At 35.2% G+C, this 8,554-nt stretch overlaps 1 long non-coding RNA gene across 2 annotated transcripts; it reads right to left on the reverse strand.

The window, feature by feature from the left end:
- Window positions 1-3,878: 3,878 nt before the first annotated feature.
- Window positions 3,879-8,338, reverse strand: LOC138919958 (uncharacterized). 2 transcript variants are annotated; one of them, XR_011430556.1, is made up of 4 exons: window positions 8,076-8,338; window positions 6,741-6,941; window positions 5,055-5,576; window positions 3,884-4,206 (listed from the first exon to the last, which is right to left on the reverse strand). It is a non-coding gene; the product is annotated as an uncharacterized lncRNA (long non-coding RNA). The 2 variants fall into 2 exon arrangements; XR_011430555.1 differs by lacking the exon at window positions 8,076-8,338 and having other exon boundaries at window positions 3,879-4,206; window positions 6,741-7,342.
- Between the last annotated feature and the right edge of the window lie 216 nt (window positions 8,339-8,554).

Here is an 8,554-nt window from a genome sequence, read left to right on the forward strand (position 1 = left end):
TTTTTGTGTCGACATAAGTTTTCAATTTATTTAAGTAAATACCAAGGAGCATGATTGCTGGATCCATGGTAAGACTAAATTTAGTTTTGTAAGAAACTGTCAAACTGTCTTCCAAGGTGGTTGTACCATTGTGCATTCCTACCAGCAATAAGTGAGAGTTCATGTTGCTCCACATTTTCATCAGCATTTGGTGTTGTCAGTGTTCTAGATTTTGGCCATTTGAATAGGTATGTCATGATATCTCTTTGCTGTTTTAATTTTCAATTCCATATTTGATGTTGAACAACTTTTCATATACTTACTTGCCCTCTGTATATCTTCTTTGGCGAGGTGTCTGTTAAAAGTATTTTGTTTAGTTTTTAATTAGGCTGTTCATCCTCCTATTGTTGGGTTTTAAGAGTTCTTTGTTTATTTTGATAACAGTTCTTAATCAGATGTGTCTTTTGCAAATATTTTCTCAAAGTCTCTGCTTACCTACTCATTCTCTTGACAATGGCTTTTGCTGAGCAGAAGTCCAGTTTATCTGTTATTTCTTTCATGGATCATGCCTTTGGTGGTATTTCTAAAAAGCCATTGCCACGCCCAAGGTAATCTAAGTTTTCTCCTATGTTATTGTCTAGGAGTTTTATAGTTTTTTTGTTTTACATTTAGCTCCATGACCCATTTTGTGTTAATTTTTTGAAAGTGTAAGGTCTGGCTCTAGATTCACTTTTTTGCATGTGACTGTCCAGTGATTCTAGCACCATTTGTTGAAAAAACTATCTTTGCCCCATGTATTGTCTTTGCTCCTTTGTCAAAGATCAGTTGACTACATTTATGTGGGTCTATCTCTAGGTTCTTTATTCTATTTCACTGACCCATTTGTCCATTCTTTCACCAATACCGCAGTCTTTATTACTGGTAGCTTTATAATAAATCTTGAAGTCAGGTAGTGTGAGTCCTCTAACTTTGCTCTTTTCCTTCAATATTATGTTGTCTACCTGGGTCTTTTGCCTCTCTCTATATACTTTAGGACCAGTGTGTTAATATTCACAAAATAACTTGCTGAGATGTTGATTGGGATTGCATGGAATTACTAGATCAGGTTGGGAAACTGACATCTTGACAATATTGAGTCTTCCTATTCATGAACATGGAATATTTAACCACTTATTATGTTCTTCTCTGATTGCATTCATCAGAGTTTCATAGATTTCCTCACATAGTTCTTGTACATATTTTGTTAGGTTTATAGTTAAGTATTTCATTTTTGAGGATGCTAATATAAATGTATTTTTAATTTCAAATTTCACTTGTTCATTACTGGTATATAGGAAAGCAATTGACCTAGAATATGATTTATTTTGGTGAATGTTCCATGTGAGCTTGAGAAGATTATTTAGTCTGCTGTTGCTGGATTAAATAGTCTATGATGTCAATTATAAACAGTTGATTGATGGTACTGTTGACTTCAACCATGTCCTTATTGATTTTCTGTCTACTAGATCTGTCCATTTCTGATAGAGTGTTCTTAAAGTCTCTCAAATATAATAGTGGGTTCATTCATTTCTCCTTGCACTTCTATCAGTTTTTGCCTCAAGAAGTTTGATGCTCTGTTGTTAGCTGCATACACATTAAGGATTGTTATGTCTTCTTGAAGTATTGAACCTGTTATCATTAAGTAATGCCCCTCTTTATCCCTGATAACTTTCCTTGCTTTGAAGTCTTCTCTGTTGGAAAGCTACTCCTGCTTTCTTTTGATTAGTGTTACTGTGATAGAACTTTCTCCATTCATTTACTTTTAATCTATATGTGTCTTTATATTCAAAGTGGATTTCTTGTAGACAATATATTGTGTGTTTTGTTTTTTGATCCATTCTGACAATCTCTGTCTTTCCATTGGTGCATTTAGACTATTGACATTTAAGGTGATATTGATATAGTTGGATTAATATCAACCGTATTTGTTACTGTTTTATTTGTTGCCCTATTCTTTGTTCCTAATTTTGTCTTCCATTCTATGTCAGATCTTTTGTTGTTTTGAGTATTTTATATGATTCTATTTTTGCTCCTTTCTTAGCATATCAATTATACTTCTTTTTTTTTACTTTTTTTAGTGTTTGACCTATAATTTGCAATATACATTTACAACTATCCAAGTCCCCTTTCAAATAACACTATAGTGCTTCAAAGGTGGTGCAAATATCTTATAATAACAAAATATTCATAATTACTCCCTCTTGTCCCTTATGTCATTGCTGTCATTCATTTCTCTTATAAATAAGCATACATTAGCATATATACACATACATACATAATCAAATACATTGTTGCTATTATTATTTTGGACAAACATCAGTTAATTAAGAATAAGAAAAAGATGGCTTTATCTATCTTCACTTATTCATTCTCTGATGTTCTCCCCCTTTTTTAATATTAGCCTTGAATCCTGCATCATGGTCAAATTTAATTATTATTTCTAGTATTTTTGGAGACCTTGGGATTTTCTATATAAACAATTATATCACCTGTAAATTAAAGGCAATTTTATTTATTCCTTTTTGATTTTTATATCTTAACATTTTTATTTCTTATCTTATTCCAATGACTAGAACTTCCAACCAGTGCTGAACAGAAGTGGTGACCATGGGTATTTTTGCCACGTTTTCAATATCTGAGAGAAAATAATTAATGTTTTATCAATGTGTATGATGTTAGCTGTAGATTTTTACATATGTCTTATCAGATTAAGGATATCCCTGTTTGTTTCCAGGTTGCTGAGAATTTTAATGATATATGGGTGCTGAATTTTCTCAAATAATTTTTCTGTGCTTATTGAAATGATCATATAATTTTCTCCCTTATTCTCTTAATATAGTTATGTACATAGATTTATCTTAAGTGTTAAAACAAACTGGCATTCTTAAGATAAATCCTGCTTAGTCAAGATTTAACATGCTGTTTGTGCTAATATTTTGCTAGTTATTTTTGTGTCTATATTCACAGGGGATATTGATCTTTAGTTTCCTTTTTTTGCAATGCCTTAGTCATACTTTCTATTAGTCTCATAACGTAATTTGAGAGCAATATGTTCCTTTTTACATGAAATGTTTAGTGTAATATTGGGGTTATTTCTTCATTTATGTTTCTTAGAATTCATGAGTGAAATCATCTGGGCCCATAGTTGATTTTGTGGTAAAATTTCCTATAACAATTTAATTTACTAAGAGATACAGGGCTATTCTTCATGTGAGTTAGGGAGTCACTGAGCTTCTGGAATCTACAAATTTGTGTCTTTCACAATTTAGGCTACTCTTTCTCCTTCTCCTCCTTCTTCTGTCCTCCTTCTCACCACATTATCTCCTTTTGGTCCTTTGGGACACCAGTTGCACATATATTAGACCTCATAATATGATGCTAGAAGTTTCAGAGTCTCTTTTTATGTGTTTAAAATCATTTCCTCTCTATTCTTCAGATAATGTCATTGACGCAGTTCAGTTTCACTGATTCTTTGCCTTGAAATCTCCATTCTATTATTAAGTGAAATTTTTATTGAGGATGTTATATTTTTCGCTCCAGAGTTTCTATTTTTTTTCTTTTGAATGTCTTTTATCTCTCTGCTTAGACTTCCTACATTTTTAGTCATATGAGCATACTTTTCTTTACCTTAATTTACCTCAATGTGTACAACTCCTTAAAAATTCTTCTATGCTAATTCCAACATTGGGTCATCTTGATATCTGTTGATTGACCTTTCTTTTGTGAAAGGGTCACACTTTCCTGATTCTTCATATGTTGAGTGAATTTGGGGTTATATACTGGACATTGTGAATGATATGCCATGGATTTTGTTATATTCCTCTGACTGATTAATTTCTTTGGATTCAAAGTACAAATTCTTCAGTAGCTCAAATCTCAGCTCAGTTGTTTTATTTTCACATGGATCTGTTCCATACATGCATGTTTCAGGGGCTAGCTAGATAATTACATAGAGTTCATACAGAGAAATTGGAGCCCCCATTCTCTGGCTCTCTGCTTTCCAGAATTACCCCTCCCTTTCATGGTCAAGATCATCATGTGGGCATTTTGGTGTTTCAGGCCAGAAGGCCTCTGATTTTCCATCAGAGATGCAGTTAGCCCTCATGGCTGCTGACTGTAGCTTGCTCCTCCCTTCATAGTCACAAACTCTGCCACAGTTCCAGGGACTCCATCTACATATGACAATGTCTGGCATAAGAAAAGACAGATTTCTTTTTATTTATCAGTAAGGTTGCCAAGAGCCTTCCCCAAGCCATAACTCTGTCACATGCCCCTCTTAAAACAATTAGCAGCAAAAACAATAGTATATTATGTTTGCTTCCATGAGTTATATGGCCCTGAGGAGGAGGGTGGGTTCACCAAATAAATTAGAGACTCCATCACAAAGGGAAAGGCTAGTCATAGTTCTTACATTGGCAGCCAATAGTGCCTGCTACATAAATCGCTGCGTTGCAAAATATGAGGTGACACTTCTCACATAGACTAACACCGAAATAATGGGGCCTAGAATTGTGCAATGTGGTGCTGTTAAAATTAGTGACTAGATAATTTAACAAAATAGGATGGGGTAATTTATAAAGTGAAAATCAGTTTTATTTCCATCTAACTGTATAGCCACTTAAATGGGAGTGAGATGAGCGTTAGTCAAGAATTCTAGGCGTGGACCCTCTGTGCATGGCTCTACAAGGAAGAAGAGAGCATTCCAGTGGGGAAGTAAATAGGGTAGTTACAATCTTATTGAGAATATATATGGGCAAAGGGAAGTCATTAGAATAAGATTTTCTAAAAAGTCTATGGTAAGAGTTCTAAAAAACAAAAAACAAAGAAAGTATATTAAAAAATGAGAAACACCGGGTGATAATAAAAGCTAACTTCTCTGTTTAAAGAATTATTCCTAGAGAAGTACAGGACCGAAATAGGCAGGGATGAAGTCAGTTAGTACAAGAGTTAGACTGATATTAAAAATTATCATCTTTACACACAAAAGAAGGGAATGCCAAGGATTATTTCCTTTGGTATAAATTCCCAGAAATTACCTGGTGAAAGATTATATCATTTTTCTGCTTATTCATGTAGTTTTTTTGTAATATTTTGTCAGTTAATTCCTATTGGTTGAGGACTTCCAACCGTCCGTCATTATTGAGGACTCCCAAATACTACAAATATAAATAAATAATTAAACAGATGGCCTCATCTCATCAGGATTGTCCCTTGATGTCTCATCTTTAATCAAGGACTATAGACTTGAGTTCCATTTTCCCACCCTAGATCTATCTCAAAGGCTTTTTATAGAAACTTGCATAAGAGTTTTTTAAAAATCTATGTAGTCAGAGTTTCCTTTATCCATATTTGCATTTACTCTATATTTCTCACTCTATTACTCACTATTTTTCTAAAAACAACAACAAGTTTACATTCTGTTTGCTGTACAAGATTGGTATAGCGAAAAGAACATTGGAAAGCTGGGGCACACAGCTTCCACAGTTCTATCACTAATTAGCTGAATGATCCTGGGCAAGTGGCTCTCCCTGTATGGGCCATAGCTGCCTCAGTTGCCACTGCAGGGAGGAAAAAAGAAAACAGAGTTTAGATTAGATGGGCCTTCAGTTCTTTCATTCCACGATTCTTTGAAATAATTCAAGTGATAAGATCAGGCTTTCAATGTTAAATACCAGCTGTTTCTATTGTTGCCCTAGATTAGTGCTAATAAAATACATCTTTCATTAATCTGGGTCTCATAGGTTAGAGAATTTTAGAGTCAAAAGGAATCTATCCCTTTGCCTAAATATTAGCCCTTTTAGCATCAGAACCAGAAATATAAACTAGATTTCCTAACTTCCAGGTTTAGTGCTCTTCCTTCTTCTCCTATTCACTTGAATGTAATCATTACAAACTACATAAGCCTGAAAAATATTCTGAATTATTCTTTTCTCCCCACATGAACATGGTAGAAGATACTATTAGTGGAAATAATTAAAACACAGGTTATCAAGCGTTTGTCATTCTGCATCTCCCTTGCATCCTGGATAGACTCAGAATTCTCTAGCAATATAGAAGTATGAAAAGTGAAAGCTGAGAAATCATATATTTTCCTATAAGAAGCAGTTTCAGGAAATACACCTTTGTCAGAAAATAAACCCAGAATAATATTCAACAGCACAGAGCACACACACCATCTGCTGAGGCAAAGACTGATCTGAGTTTCAAAATATTGCCCAATTTAAAACACATTATCTTCCCATTCTATAAATTTTAAGACCTTTTTAAATGAAAAATCATTAAAATCTACTGGACAACAATTCTCTCCCTTCTGAACAAAAGCATGTTACTTGTACTAGCTTTAATAATATCCTTACAATAGTACTGAAAATAAAACGTTATGGGAAAATAGTAACGGTCTTTGCGAGGGGTCTTAAAATGGTGTCACTCTTGGAAAATATGCACCGGAGGAGGAGCCATTCCCTCCTGTCAGGCTCCTACTGAAGCTTCCAGCCTCTTCCACAAGAAACTCATGCACTGTTACAATTGAGAACACTGCCTCACCCACTTCTCTCCACCAAAGAGGAAAGTGCTGGCGCTCAGGCTCTCAGTCTTGCAGCTGCTTTGATGAAAGGCAGGGATCTGAATCAGAACCCTTTCCATTTGCACGGCACGGAGCTGCTCTCTCCATCCCCCCTTCTCTGGGCCCACTAGGGAACAGTTTATGTGAGAAAATATTTCACCTTCCCCTCACCGCCTCTCAACTATAATTCACTTCCAGCTTCTGCTCTTTCCTGGTGCAAGTTGGGGGATATGAGCTTTCTCTTTCCCCTCCACCAACATGACGTCAGCCACTAATTTCCAATTTTCCCTCATGGTCACTCAGTGGGGTGGCTTTGGAAAATTCACTTTGAAGACAATTCAAACAGGAAAAAAAGGATTTCCTACAAATGACAGAAGCAAATATTTTTCAGACAAAAATTGATGTAAATGAAACTGGCTCCCAAAATTTTATACAACAATTAATTTCTTCCTAAAACATTTATCTGCTGTCATGTGGATATAGTCTTGTGTATTTTCAGTAGGCCTAAAAGGGTAGTGTTTATCAATAAAACATTCCTAAGTACCAAAACTAATTATACTTTATATTGCTAAATCTGGAAGTTGCTTTATTTAAAAAAAAAAAATCTGAGGTTTCTCTTTTTACCAAATATGTGGCTTCCTTGCTGTCTGTATTTCATTTCCCTTGCTTATTTACCAAAAGATAAACTAGTCACTTTTTCCCCCAGCGTTGCTTAGTTATAATTTTTTTTAACCCCATGGACAATTTTATTTTGGACTTTGATAATGGGAGATCCTGTCCTTAGGTTTATTGTGTTTGTTCTGATTTAAAATTTTAGTTAATCTAAAAATGCATTAACAAAAATTCAACCGACAAACTCAAAATACAAAAACAGAATTGAAAATGGCAGCAGAGTTTGTTACCTAAATTCTTACTCTTAAGCAATGAGTAAGTAAGGATTTTTTTTTGCCTCACGGCCCGCTTTGTTCTCTAAAAAGAATGATTTGGCATCATGCCTCAGGTCTTTAGTGGTCAAATTGGGACCTTGTGTTAAGAATCCTCAAGGAACGAAGCTCCAAATTCTCACTGGGAGTGTCCTCAAGTAGCTTGAAAAATTTTTCTCTATTAATTATGTAGAACCTATGTGCAATCATTTGGCCTTAGGTTTCTGAGCAAAACAGCCAAATTCTTTTTTATTTGGGCACAAACCTAGCACAGGAATCAGGTCTCTGCCCCAAGGAAAAGAAGGAGAAGGGTAACAACACATAGAGCACAGCCCCCAAGTTAGGGAAAAAGGCTCTCTTTTCTGCTACGGTTGTAGCATCAGTAATCAAACAGAAGAGGCAGTTGTGCAGAACAAATGCCCGCATTTAGCAAAAGAATAAAGAAGCAGAGAACGTGCTTGTATTTGAGTAGACATTCAGAATCCAGAACTTTCTGGAAGAAATAATAAAATCAGGCACCTGAAAAAGAAAAATACAGAGAGACATCAATGCCAACATACCACTGTCCTTACCCCTTAGATCCTTCCAACACAGATACTCCCCACCTGTGCCAATTGGCATTTGTGAGGTTCAAAGTGCTCAGTCTTGGTACCCAGCACCTTTCCATTCAACAGGATTGTGTCAGAAGATGAGAATGAGTCCTGGCTCTGCCGTTCAGGCAGGTTACTTCATCCTCCTGGGCTTCAACATCCATGTCTAAGGTCAATACTCTTTTCTACTTCCTCCTCTGTCTTGCTGGTTGATGACAAAGAACTCACATGTCTCTTCTTGTAATACTTAAATTTTTTTCGATAAATCAAATATTCGTAGTTGCCTTCCAATTACAACCAGCTACTTTTTCTGTTCTACAAGGCAATTGTTTTACCAGGGTTTTTTCTGTCAATCTAGAAGTTGACCTCTAAAGCAGACAGAATCCAGCACGAATTCGTATAAATAGCATTAATCTGTTATAAGTAAATATTGAGCTAGTGCAAAAGCTGTTTATGTATTT

This window comes from Equus caballus, chromosome 21, assembly GCF_041296265.1.
Source record: "Equus caballus isolate H_3958 breed thoroughbred chromosome 21, TB-T2T, whole genome shotgun sequence".
Classification (NCBI taxonomy): domain Eukaryota; kingdom Metazoa; phylum Chordata; class Mammalia; order Perissodactyla; family Equidae; genus Equus; species Equus caballus.